Genomic DNA, 14,492 nt, shown 5'->3' on the forward strand with positions numbered 1-14,492 from the left:
GCGCTTTGGGGCGTTTCCTGTCACGGGTGCTAGGCCTACCCACACAAGTGAGGTATAATTTTTATTGGGAGACGTGGGGGAACGCTGGGTGGAAGGAAATTTGTGGCTCCTCTCAGATTCCAGAACTTTCTGCCACAGAAATGTGAGGAACATGTGTTTTTTTAGCCAAATTTTGAGGTTTGCGAAGGATTCTGGGTAACAGAACCTGGTCCGAGCCACTCAAGTCCACCCATCTTGGATTCCCCTAGGACTCTAGTTTTCAGAAATGCACAGGTTTGGTAGGTTTCCCTAGGTGGCGGCTGAGCTACAGGCCAAAATCTACAGGTAGGCACTTTGCAAAAAACACCTCTGTTTTCCTTCAAAAATTTGGCTGTGTCCACGTTGCGCTTTGGGGCGTTTCCTGTCGCAGGCGCTAGGCCTACCCACACAAGTGAGGTATCATTTTTATCGGGAGACGTGGGGGAACGCTGGGTGGCTGGAAATTTGTGGCTCCTCTCAGATTCCAGGACTTTCTGCCACAGAAATGTGAGGAACATGTGTGTTTTTAGCCACATTTTGAGGTTTGCAATGGATTCTGGGAAACAGAACCTGGTCCGAGCCACACAAGTCACCCCATCTTGGATTCCCCTAGGTCTCTAGTTTTCAGAAATGCACAGGTATGGTAGGTTTCCCTAGGTGGCGGCTGAGCTACAGGCCAAAATCTACAGGTATTCACTTTGCAAAAAACACCTCTGTTTTCCTTCAAAAATTTGGATGTGTCCATGTTGCGCTTTGGGGCGTTTCCTGTCGCAGGCGCTAGGCCTACCCACACAAGTGAGGTATCATTTTTATCGGGAGACATGGGGGAACGCTGGGTGGAAGGAAATTAGTGGTTCCTCTCAGATTCCAGAACTTTCTGCCACAGAAATGTGAGGAACATGTGTTTTTTTAGCCAAATTTTGAGGTTTGCAAAGGATTCTGGGTAACAGAACCTGGTCCGAGCCACACAAGTCACCCCATCTTGGATTCCCCTAGGTCTCTAGTTTTCAGAAATGCACAGGTTTGGTAGGTTTCCCTAGGTGGCGGCTGAGCTACAGGCCAAAATATACAGGTGGGCACTTTGCAAAAAACACCTATGTTTTCCTTCAAAAATTTGGATGTGTCCATGTTGCGCTTTGGGGCGTTTCCTGTTGCAGGCGCTAGGCCAACCCACACAAGTGAGGTATCATTTTTATTGGGAGACGTGGGGGAACGCTGGGTGGAAGGAAATTAGTGGCTCCTCTCATATTCCAGAACTTTCTGCCACAGAAATGTGAGGAACATGTGTTTTTTTAGCCAAATTTTGAGGTTTGCAAAGGATTCTGGGTAACAGAACCTGGTCCGAGCCACACAAGTCACCCCATCTTGGATTCCCCTAGGTCTCTAGTTTTCAGAAATGCACAGGTTTGGTAGGTTTCCCTAGGTGGCGGTTGAGCTACAGGCCAAAATCTACAGATAGGCACTTTGCAAAAAACACCTCTGTGTTCCTTCAAAAATTTGGCTGTCTCCACGTTGCGCTTGGGGGAGTTTCCTGTCGTGGGGGCTAGGCCTACCCACACAAATGAGGTATCATTTTTATCGGGAGAGGTGGGGGAACGCTGGGTGGAAGGAAATTTGTGGCTCCTCTCATATTCCAGAACTTTCTGCCACAGAAATGTGAGGAACATGTGTGTTTTTAGCCACATTTTGAGGTTTGCAATGGATTCTGGGTAACAGAACCTGGTCCGAGCCACACAAGTCACCCCATCTTGGATTCCCCTAGGTCTCTAGTTTTCAGAAATGCACAGGTTTGGTAGGTTTCCCTAGGTGGCGGCTGAGCTACAGGCCAAAATCTACAGGTATTCACTTTGCAAAAAACACCTCTGTTTTCCTTCAAAAATTTGGATGTGTCCATGTTGCGCTTTGGGGCGTTTCCTGTTGCAGGTGCTAGGCCTACCCACACAAGTGAGGTATCATTTTTATCGGGAGACATGGGGCAACGCTGGGTGGAAGGAAATTAGTAGCTCCTCTCAGATTCCAGAACTTTCTGCCACAGAAATGTGAGGAACATGTGTTTTTTTAGCCAAATTTTGAGGTTTGCAAAGGATTCTGGTAACAGAACCTGGTCCGAGCCACACAAGTCACCCCATCTTGGATTCCCCTAGGTCTCTGGTTTTCAGAAATGCACAGGTTTGGTAGGTTTCCCTAGGTGGCGGCTGAGCTACAGGCCAAAATCTATAGGTATTCACTTTGCAAAAAACACCTCTGTTTTCCTTCAAAAATTTGGATGTGTCCATGTTGCGCTTTGGGGCGTTTCCTGTCGCAGGCGCTAGGCCTACCCACACAAGTGAGGTATCATTTTTATCGGGAGACATGGGGGAACGCTGGGTGGAAGGAAATTAGTGGCTCCTCTCAGATTCCAGAACTTTCTGCCACAGAAATGTGAGGAACATGTGGTTTTTTTTAGTCAAATTTTGAGGTTTGCAAAGGATTCTGGGTAACAGAACCTGGTCCGAGCCACACAAGTCACCCCATCTTGGATTCCCCTAGGTCTCTAGTTTTCAGAAATGCACAGGTTTGGTAGGTTTCCCTAGGTGGCGGCTGAGCTACAGGCCAAAATCTACAGGTAGGCACTTTGCAAAAAACACCTATGTTTTCCTTCAAAAATTTGGATGTGTCCATGTTGCGCTTTGGGGCGTTTCCTGTCGCAGGCGCTAGGCCTACCCACACAAGTGAGGTATCATTTTTATCGGGAGATGTGGGGGAATGCTGGGTGGAAGGAAATTTGTGGCTCCTCTCAGATTCTAGAACTTTCAGCCACAGAAATGTGAGGAACATGTGTTTTTTTAGCCAAATTTTGAGGTTTGCAAAGGATTCTGGGTAACAGAACCTGGTCCGAGCCACACAAGTCACCCCATCTTGGATTCCCCTAGGTCTCTAGTTTTCAGAAATGCACAGGTTTGGTAGGTTTCCCTAGGTGGCGGTTGAGCTACAGGCCAAAATCTACAGGTAGGCACTTTGCAAAAAACACCTCTATTTTCCTTTAAAAATTTGGCTGTGTCCACGTTGCGCTTGGGGGCGTTTCCTGTTGCGGGCGCTAGGCCTACCCACACAAGTGAGGTATCATTTTTATCGGAAGACGTGGGGGAACGCTGGGTGGAAGGAAATTTGTGGCTCCTCTCAGATTCTAGAACTTTCTGCCACAGAAATGTGAGGAACATGTGTTTTTTTAGCCAAATTTTGAGGTTTGGAAAGGATTCTGGGTAACAGAACCTGGTCCGAGCCACACAAGTCACCCCATCTTGGATTCCCCTAGGTCTCTAGTTTTCAGAAATGCACAGGTTTGGTAGGTTTCCCTAGGTGGCGGCTGAGCTACAGGCCAAAATCTACAGGTAGGCACTTTGCAAAAAACACCTCTGTTTTCCTTCAAAAATTTGGCTGTGTCCACGTTGCGCTTTGGGGCGTTTCCAGTCGCGGGCGCTAGGCCTATCCACACAAGTGAGGTATCATTTTTATCGGGAGACGTGGGGGAACGCTGGGTGAAAGGAAATTTGTGGCTCCTTTCAGATTCTAGAACTTTCTGCCACAGAAATGTGAGGAACATGTGTTTTTTTAGCCAAATTTTGAGGTTTGCAAAGGATTCTGGGTAACAGAACCTGGTCCGAGCCACACAAGTCACCCCATCTTGGATTCCCCTAGGTCTCTAGTTTTCAGAAATGCACAGGTTTGGTAGGTTTCCCTAGGTGGCGGCTGAGCTACAGGCCAAAATCTACAGGTAGGCACTTTGCAAAAAACACCTCTGTTTTCCTTCAAAAATTTGGCTGTGTCCACGTTGCGCTTTGGGGCGTTTCCTGTCGCGGTAGCTAGGCCTACCCACACAAGTGAGGTATCATTTTTATCGGGAGACGTGGGGGAACGCTGGGTGGAAGGAAATTTGTGGCTCCTCTCAGATTCTAGAACTTTCTGCCACAGAAATGTGAGGAACATGTGTTTTTTTAGCCAAATTTTGAGGTTTGCTAAGGATTCTGGGTAACAGAACCTGGTCCGAGCCACACAAGTCACCCCATCTTGGATTCCCCTAGGTCTCTAGTTTTCAGAAATGCACAGGTTTGGTAGGTTTCCCTAGGTGGCGGCTGAGCTACAGGCCAAAATCTGCAGGTAGGCACTTTGCAAAAAACACCTCTGTTTTCCTTCAAAAATTTGGCTGTGTCCACGTTGTGCTTTGGGGCGATTCCTGTCGCGGGCGCTAGGCCTACCCACACAAGTGAGGTATCATTTTTATCGGGAGACGCTGGGGAACGCTGGGTGGAAGGAAATTTGTGGCTCCTCTCAGATTCCAGAACTTTCAGCCACAGAAATGTGAGGAACATGTGTTTTTTTAGCCAAATTTTGAGGTTTGCAAAGGATTCTGGATAACAGAAGCTGGTCCCAGCCACACAAGTCACCCCATCTTGGATTCCCCCAGGTCACTAGTTTTCAGAAATGCACAGGTTTGGTAGGTTTCCCTAGGTGGCGGCTGAGCTACAGGCCAAAATCTACAGGTAGGCACTTTGTAAAAAACACCTCTGTTTTCCTTCAAACATTTGGCTGTGTCCATATTGCGCTTTGGGGCGTTTCCTGTCGTGGGCGCTAGGCCTACCCACACAAGTGAGGTATCATTTTTATCGGGAGACGTGGGGGAACGCTGGGTGGAAGGAAATTAGTGGCTCCTCTCAGATTCCAGAACTTTCTGCCACAGAAATGTGAGGAACATGTGTTTTTTTAGCCAAATTTTGAGGTTTGCAAAGGATTCTGGGTAACAGAACCTGGTCCGAACCACACAAGTCACCCCATCTTGGATTCCCCTAGGTCTCTAGTTTTCAGAAATGCACAGGTTTGGTAGGTTTCCCTAGGTGGCGGCTGATCTACAGGCCAAAATCTACAGGTAGGCACTTTGCAAAAAACACCTCTGTTTTCCTTCAAAAATTTGGCTGTGTCCACGTTGCGCTTTGGGGCGTTTCCTGTCGCGGGCGCTAGGCCTACCCACACAAGTGAGGTATCATTTTTATCGGTAGACGTGGGGGAACGCTGGGTGGATGGAAATTTGTGGCTCCTTTCAGATTCTAGAACTTTCTGCCACACAAATGTGAGGAACATGTGTTTTTTTAGCCAAATTTTGAGGTTTGCAAAGGATTCTGGGTAACAGAACCTGGTCCGAGCCACACAAGTCACCCCATCTTAGATTCCCCTAGGTCTCTAGTTTTCAGAAATGTACAGGTTTGGTAGGTTTCCCTAGGTGGCGGCTGAGCTACAGGCCAAAATCTACAGGTAGGCACTTTGCAAAAAACACCTCTGTTTTCCTTCAAAAATGTGGCTGTTTCCACGTTGCGCTTTGGGGCGTTTCCTGTCGCGGGAGCTAGGCCTACCCACACAAGTGAGGTATCATTTTTATCGGGAGACGTGGGGGAACGCTGGGTGGAAGGAAATTTGTGGCTCCTCTCAGATTCTAGAACTTTCTGCCACAGAAATGTGAGGAACATGTGTTTTTTTAGCCAAATTTTGAGGTTTGCGAAGGATTCTGGGTAACAGAACCTGGTCCGAGCCACACAAGTCACCCCATCTTGGATTCCCCTAGGTCTCTAGTTTTCAGAAATGCACAGGTTTGGTAGGTTTCCCTAGGTGGCGGCTGAGCTACAGGCCAAAATCTGCAGGTAGGCACTTTGCAAAAAACACCTCTGTTTTCCTTCAAAAATTTGGCTGTGTCCACGTTGTGCTTTGGGGCGTTTCCTGTCGCGGGCGCTAGGCCTACCCACACAAGTGAGGTATCATTTTTATCGGGAGACGCGGGGGAACGCTGGGTGAAAGGAAATTCGTGGCTCCTCTCAGATTCCAGAACTTTCAGCCACAGAAATGTGAGGAACATGTGTTTTTTTAGCCAAATTTTGAGGTTTGCAAAGGATTCTGGATAACAGAAGCTGGTCCCAGCCACACAAGTCACCGCATCTTGGATTCCCCTAGGTCTCTAGTTTTCAGAAATGCACAGGTTTGGTAGATTTCCCTAGGCGGCGGCTGAGCTACAGGCCAAAATCTACAGGTAGGCACTTTGCAAAAAACACCTCTGTTTTCCTTCAAACATTTGGCTGTGTCCACATTGCGCTTTGGGGCGTTTCCTGTCGTGGGCGCTAGGCCTACCCACACAAGTGAGGTATCATTTTTATCGGGAGACGTGGGGGAACGCTGGGTGGAAGGAAATTTGTGGCTCCTCTCAGATTCTAGAACTTTCTGCCACAGAAATGTGAGGAACATGTGTTTTTTTAGCCAAATGTTGAGGTTTGCAAAGGATTCTGGGTAACAGAACCTGGTCCGAGCCACACAAGTCACCCCATCTTGGATTCCCCTAGGTCTCTAGTTTTCAGAAATGCACAGGTTTGGTAGATTTCCCTAGGCGGCGGCTGATCTTCAGGCCAAAATCTACAGGTAGGCACTTTGCAAAAAACACCTCTGTTTTCCTTCAAAAATTTGGCTGTGTCCACGTTGCGCTTTGGGGCGTTTCCTGTCGCGGGCGCTAGGCCTACCCACACAAGTGAGGTATCATTTTTATCGGTAGACGTGGGGGAACGCTGGGTGGATGGAAATTTGTGGCTCCTTTCAGATTCTAGAACTTTCTGCCACACAAATGTGAGGAACATGTGTTTTTTTAGCCAAATTTTGAGGTTTGCAAAGGATTCTGGGTAACAGAACCTGGTCCGAGCCACACAAGTCACCCCATCTTAGATTCCCCTAGGTCTCTAGTTTTCAGAAATGTACAGGTTTGGTAGGTTTCCCTAGGTGGCGGCTGAGCTACAGGCCAAAATCTACAGGTAGGCACTTTGCAAAAAACACCTCTGTTTTCCTTCAAAAATGTGGCTGTTTCCACGTTGCGCTTTGGGGCGTTTCCTGTCGCGGGAGCTAGGCCTACCCACACAAGTGAGGTATCATTTTTATCGGGAGACGTGGGGGAACGCTGGGTGGAAGGAAATTTGTGGCTCCTCTCAGATTCTAGAACTTTCTGCCACAGAAATGTGAGGAACATGTGTTTTTTTAGCCAAATTTTGAGGTTTGCGAAGGATTCTGGGTAACAGAACCTGGTCCGAGCCACACAAGTCACCCCATCTTGGATTCCCCTAGGTCTCTAGTTTTCAGAAATGCACAGGTTTGGTAGGTTTCCCTAGGTGGCGGCTGAGCTACAGGCCAAAATCTGCAGGTAGGCACTTTGCAAAAAACACCTCTGTTTTCCTTCAAAAATTTGGCTGTGTCCACGTTGTGCTTTGGGGCGTTTCCTGTCGCGGGCGCTAGGCCTACCCACACAAGTGAGGTATCATTTTTATCGGGAGACGCGGGGGAACGCTGGGTGAAAGGAAATTCGTGGCTCCTCTCAGATTCCAGAACTTTCAGCCACAGAAATGTGAGGAACATGTGTTTTTTTAGCCAAATTTTGAGGTTTGCAAAGGATTCTGGATAACAGAAGCTGGTCCCAGCCACACAAGTCACCGCATCTTGGATTCCCCTAGGTCTCTAGTTTTCAGAAATGCACAGGTTTGGTAGATTTCCCTAGGCGGCGGCTGAGCTACAGGCCAAAATCTACAGGTAGGCACTTTGCAAAAAACACCTCTGTTTTCCTTCAAACATTTGGCTGTGTCCACATTGCGCTTTGGGGCGTTTCCTGTCGTGGGCGCTAGGCCTACCCACACAAGTGAGGTATCATTTTTATCGGGAGACGTGGGGGAACGCTGGGTGGAAGGAAATTTGTGGCTCCTCTCAGATTCTAGAACTTTCTGCCACAGAAATGTGAGGAACATGTGTTTTTTTAGCCAAATGTTGAGGTTTGCAAAGGATTCTGGGTAACAGAACCTGGTCCGAGCCACACAAGTCACCCCATCTTGGATTCCCCTAGGTCTCTAGTTTTCAGAAATGCACAGGTTTGGTAGATTTCCCTAGGCGGCGGCTGAGCTACAGGCCAAAATCTACAGGTAGGCACTTTGCAAAAAACACCTCTGTATTCCTTCAAAAATTTGGATGCGTCCATGTTGCGCTTTGGGGCGTTTCCTGTCGCAGGCGCTAGGCCAACCCACACAAGTGAGGTATCATTTTTATTGGGAGACGTGGGGGAACGCTGGGTGGAAGGTAATTAGTGGCTCCTCTCAGATTCCAGAACTTTCTGCCACAGAAATGTGAGGAACATGTGTTTTTTTAGCCAAATTTTGAGGTTTGCAAAGGATTCTGGGTAACAGAACCTGGTCCGAACCACACAAGTCACCCCATCTTGGATTCCCCTAGGTCTCTAGTTTTCAGAAATGCACAGGTTTGGTAGGTTTCCCTAGGTGGCGGCTGAGCTACAGGCCAAAATCTACAGGTAGGCACTTTGCAAAAAACACCTCTGTTTTCCTTCAAAAATTTGGCTGTGTCCACGTTGCGCTTTGGGGCGTTTCCTGTCGCGGGCGCTAGGCCTACTCACACAAGTGAGGTATCATTTTTATCGGGAGACGTGGGGGAACGCTGGGTGGATGGAAATTTGTGGCTCCTTTCAGATTCTAGAACTTTCTGCCACAGAAATGTGAGGAACATGTGTTTTTTTAGCCAAATTTTGAGGTTTGCAAAGGATTCTGGGTAACAGAACCTGGTCCGAGCCACACAAGTCACCCCATCTTAGATTCCCCTAGGTCTCTAGTTTTCAGAAATGTACAGGTTTGGTAGGTTTCCCTAGGTGGCGGCTGAGCTACAGGCCAAAATCTACAGGTAGGCACTTTGCAAAAAACACCTCTGTTTTCCTTCAAAAATTTGGCTGTGTCCACGTTGCGCTTTGGGGCGTTTCCTGTCGCGGGAGCTAGGCCTACCCACACAAGTGAGGTATCATTTTTATCGGGAGACGTGGGGGAACGCTGGGTGGAAGGAAATTTGTGGCTCCTCTCAGATGTCTAGAACTTTCTGCCACAGAAATGTGAGGAACATGTGTTTTTTTAGCCAAATTTTGAGGTTTGCGAAGGATTCTGGGTAACAGAACCTGCTCCGAGCCACACAAGTCACCCCATCTTGGATTCCCCTAGGTCTCTAGTTTTCAGAAATGCACAGGTTTGGTAGGTTTCCCTAGGTGGCGGCTGAGCTACAGGCCAAAATCTGCAGGTAGGCACTTTGCAAAAAACACCTCTGTTTTCCTTCAAAAATTTGGCTGTGTCCACGTTGTGCTTTGGGGCATTTCCTGTCGCGGGCGCTAGGCCTACCCACACAAGTGAGGTATCATTTTTATCGGGAGACGCGGGGGAACGCTGGGTGGAAGGAAATTTGTGGCTCCTCTCAGATTCCAGAACTTTCTGCCACAGAAAGTTGAGGAACATGTGTTTTTTTAGCCAAATTTTGAGGTTTGCAAAGGATTCTGGATAACAGAAGCTGGTCCCAGCCACACAAGTCACCCCATCTTGGATTCCCCCAGGTCACTAGTTTTCAGAAATGCACAGGTTTGGTAGGTTTCCCTAGGTGGCGGCTGAGCTACAGGCCAAAATCTGCAGGTAGGCACTTTGCAAAAAACACCTCTGTTTTCTTTCAAAAATTTGGCTGTGTCCACGTTGTGCTTTGGGGCGTTTCCTGTCGCGGGCGCTAGGCCTACCCACACAAGTGAGGTATCATTTTTATCGGGAGACGCGGGGGAACGCTGGGTGAAAGGAAATTCGTGGCTCCTCTCAGATTCCAGAACTTTCAGCCACAGAAATGTGAGGAACATGTGTTTTTTTAGCCAAATTTTGAGGTTTGCAAAGGATTCTGGGTAACAGAACCTGGTCCGAACCACACAAGTCACCCCATCTTGGATTCCCCTAGGTCTCTAGTTTTCAGAAATGCACAGGTTTGGTAGGTTTCCCTAGGTGGCGGCTGAGCTACAGGCCAAAATCTACAGGTAGGCACTTTGCAAAAAACACCTCTGTTTTCCTTCAAAAATTTGGCTGTGTCCACGTTGCGCTTTGGGGCGTTTCCTGTCGCGGGCGCTAGGCCTACTCACACAAGTGAGGTATCATTTTTATCGGGAGACGTGGGGGAACGCTGGGTGGATAGAAATTTGTGGCTCCTTTCAGATTCTAGAACTTTCTGCCACAGAAATGTGAGGAACATGTGTTTTTTTAGCCACATTTTGAGGTTTGCAAAGGATTCTGGGTAACAGAACCTGGTCCGAGCCACACAAGTCACCCCATCTTAGATTCCCCTAGGTCTCTAGTTTTCAGAAATGCACAGGTTTGGTAGATTTCCCTAGGCGGCGGCTGAGCTACAGGCCAAAATCTACAGGTAGGCACTTTGCAAAAAACACCTCTGTATTCCTTCAAAAATTTGGATGCGTCCATGTTGCGCTTTGGGGCGTTTCCTGTCGCAGGCGCTAGGCCAACCCACACAAGTGAGGTATCATTTTTATTGGGAGACGTGGGGGAACGCTGGGTGGAAGGTAATTAGTGGCTCCTCTCAGATTCCAGAACTTTCTGCCACAGAAATGTGAGGAACATGTGTTTTTTTAGCCAAATTTTGAGGTTTGCAAAGGATTCTGGGTAACAGAACCTGGTCCGAACCACACAAGTCACCCCATCTTGGATTCCCCTAGGTCTCTAGTTTTCAGAAATGCACAGGTTTGGTAGGTTTCCCTAGGTGGCGGCTGAGCTACAGGCCAAAATCTACAGGTAGGCACTTTGCAAAAAACACCTCTGTTTTCCTTCAAAAATTTGGCTGTGTCCACATTGCGCTTTGGGGCGTTTCCTGTCGTGGGCGCTAGGCCTACCCACACAAGTGAGGTATCATTTTTATCGGGAGACGTGGGGGAACGCTGGGTGGAAGGAAATTTGTGGCTCCTCTCAGATTCTAGAACTTTCTGCCACAGAAATGTGAGGAACATGTGTTTTTTTAGCCAAATGTTGAGGTTTGCAAAGGATTCTGGGTAACAGAACCTGGTCCGAGCCACACAAGTCACCCCATCTTGGATTCCCCTAGGTCTCTAGTTTTCAGAAATGCACAGGTTTGGTAGATTTCCCTAGGCGGCGGCTGAGCTACAGGCCAAAATCTACAGGTAGGCACTTTGCAAAAAACACCTCTGTATTCCTTCAAAAATTTGGATGCGTCCATGTTGCGCTTTGGGGCGTTTCCTGTCGCAGGCGCTAGGCCAACCCACACAAGTGAGGTATCATTTTTATTGGGAGACGTGGGGGAACGCTGGGTGGAAGGTAATTAGTGGCTCCTCTCAGATTCCAGAACTTTCTGCCACAGAAATGTGAGGAACATGTGTTTTTTTAGCCAAATTTTGAGGTTTGCAAAGGATTCTGGGTAACAGAACCTGGTCCGAACCACACAAGTAACCCCATCTTGGATTCCCCTAGGTCTCTAGTTTTCAGAAATGCACAGGTTTGGTAGGTTTCCCTAGGTGGCGGCTGAGCTACAGGCCAAAATCTACAGGTAGGCACTTTGCAAAAAACACCTCTGTTTTCCTTAAAAAATTTGGCTGTGTCCACGTTGCGCTTTGGGGCGTTTCCTGTCGCGGGCGCTAGGCCTACTCACACAAGTGAGGTATCATTTTTATCGGGAGACGTGGGGGAACGCTGGGTGGATGGAAATTTGTGGCTCCTTTCAGATTCTAGAACTTTCTGCCACAGAAATGTGAGGAACATGTGTTTTTTTAGCCAAATTTTGAGGTTTGCAAAGGATTCTGGGTAACAGAACCTGGTCCGAGCCACACAAGTCACCCCATCTTAGATTCCCCTAGGTCTCTAGTTTTCAGAAATGTACAGGTTTGGTAGGTTTCCCTAGGTGGCGGCTGAGCTACAGGCCAAAATCTACAGGTAGGCACTTTGCAAAAAACACCTCTGTTTTCCTTCAAAAATTTGGCTGTGTCCACGTTGCGCTTTGGGGCATTTCCTGTCGCGGGAGCTAGGCCTACCCACACAAGTGAGGTATCATTTTTATCGGGAGACGTGGGGGAACGCTGGGTGGAAGGAAATTTGTGGCTCCTCTCAGATGTCTAGAACTTTCTGCCACAGAAATGTGAGGAACATGTGTTTTTTTAGCCAAATTTTGAGGTTTGCGAAGGATTCTGGGTAACAGAACCTGGTCCGAGCCACACAAGTCACCCCATCTTGGATTCCCCTAGGTCTCTAGTTTTCAGAAATGCACAGGTTTGGTAGGTTTCCCTAGGTGGCGGCTGAGCTACAGGCCAAAATCTGCAGGTAGGCACTTTGCAAAAAACACCTCTGTTTTCCTTCAAAAATTTGGCTGTGTCCACGTTGTGCTTTGGGGCGTTTCCTGTCGCGGGCGCTAGGCCTACCCACACAAGTGAGGTATCATTTTTATCGGGAGACGCGGGGGAACGCTGGGTGGAAGGAAATTTGTGGCTCCTCTCAGATTCCAGAACTTTCTGCCACAGAAAGTTGAGGAACATGTGTTTTTTTAGCCAAATTTTGAGGTTTGCAAAGGATTCTGGATAACAGAAGCTGGTCCCAGCCACACAAGTCACCCCATCTTGGATTCCCCCAGGTCACTAGTTTTCAGAAATGCACAGGTTTGGTAGGTTTCCCTAGGTGGCGGCTGAGCTACAGGCCAAAATCTGCAGGTAGGCACTTTGCAAAAAACACCTCTGTTTTCCTTCAAAAATTTGGCTGTGTCCACGTTGTGCTTTGGGGCGTTTCCTGTCGCGGGCGCTAGGCCTACCCACACAAGTGAGGTATCATTTTTATCGGGAGACGCGGGGGAACGCTGGGTGAAAGGAAATTCGTGGCTCCTCTCAGATTCCAGAACTTTCAGCCACAGAAATGTGAGGAACATGTGTTTTTTTAGCCAAATTTTGAGGTTTGCAAAGGATTCTGGGTAACAGAACCTGGTCCGAACCACACAAGTCACCCCATCTTGGATTCCCCTAGGTCTCTAGTTTTCAGAAATGCACAGGTTTGGTAGGTTTCCCTAGGTGGCGGCTGAGCTACAGGCCAAAATCTACAGGTAGGCACTTTGCAAAAAACACCTCTGTTTTCCTTCAAAAATTTGGCTGTGTCCACGTTGCGCTTTGGGGCGTTTCAAGTCGCGGGCGCTAGGCCTACTCACACAAGTGAGGTATCATTTTTATCGGGAGACGTGGGGGAACGCTGGGTGGATAGAAATTTGTGGCTCCTTTCAGATTCTAGAACTTTCTGCCACAGAAATGTGAGGAACATGTGTTTTTTTAGCCACATTTTGAGGTTTGCAAAGGATTCTGGGTAACAGAACCTGGTCCGAGCCACACAAGTCACCCCATCTTAGATTCCCCTAGGTCTCTAGTTTTCAGAAATGTACAGGTTTGGTAGGTTTCCCTAGGTGGCGGCTGAGCTACAGGCCAAAATCTACAGGTAGGCACTTTGCAAAAAACACCTCTGTTTTCCTTCAAAAATTTGGCTGTGTCCACGTTGCGCTTTGGGGCGTTTCCTGTCGCGGGAGCTAGGCCTACCCACACAAGTGAGGTATCATTTTTATCGGGAGACGTAGGGGAACGCTGGGTGGAAGGAAATTTGTGGCTCCTCTCAGATGTCTAGAACTTTCTGCCACAGAAATATGAGGAACATGTGTTTTTTTAGCCAAATTTTGAGGTTTGCGAAGGATTCTGGGTAACAGAACCTGGTCCGAGCCACACAAGTCACCCCATCTTGGATTCCCCTAGGTCTCTAGTTTTCAGAAATGCACAGGTTTGGTAGGTTTCCCTAGGTGGCGGCTGAGCTACAGGCCAAAATCTGCAGGTAGGCACTTTGCAAAAAACACCTCTGTTTTCCTTCAAAAATTTGGCTGTGTCCACGTTGTGCTTTGGGGCGTTTCCTGTCGCGGGCGCTAGGCCTACCCACACAAGTGAGGTATCATTTTTATCGGGAGACGCGGGGGAACGCTGGGTGGAAGGAAATTTGTTTCTCCTCTCAGATTCCAGAACTTTCTGCCACAGAAAGTTGAGGAACATGTGTTTTTTTAGCCAAATTTTGAGGTTTGCAAAGGATTCTGGATAACAGAAGCTGGTCCCAGCCACACAAGTCACCCCATCTTGGATTCCCCCAGGTCACTAGTTTTCAGAAATGCACAGGTTTGGTAGGTTTCCCTAGGTGGCGGCTGAGCTACAGGCCAAAATCTACAGGTAGGCACTTTGCAAAAAACACCTCTGTTTTCCTTCAAACATTTGGCTGTTTCCACATTGCGCTTTGGGGCGTTTCCTGTCGTGGGCGCTAGGCCTACCCACACAAGTGAGGTATAATTTTTATCGGGAGACGTGGGGGAAAGCTGGGTGGAAGGAAATTTGTGGCTCCTCTCAGATTCTAGAACTTTCTGCCACAGAAATGTGAGGAACATGTGTTTTTTTAGCCAAATGTTGAGGTTTGCAAAGGATTCTGGGTAACAGAACCTGGTCCGAGCCACACAAGTCACCCCATCTTGGATTCCCCTAGGTCTCTAGTTTTCAGAAATGCACAGGTTTGGTAGGTTTCCCTAGGTGGCGGTTGAGCTACAGGCCAAAA

The sequence above is a fragment of the Pleurodeles waltl genome, chromosome 9 (genome assembly GCF_031143425.1).
Source record: "Pleurodeles waltl isolate 20211129_DDA chromosome 9, aPleWal1.hap1.20221129, whole genome shotgun sequence".
Taxonomy (NCBI): Eukaryota; Metazoa; Chordata; class Amphibia; order Caudata; family Salamandridae; genus Pleurodeles; species Pleurodeles waltl.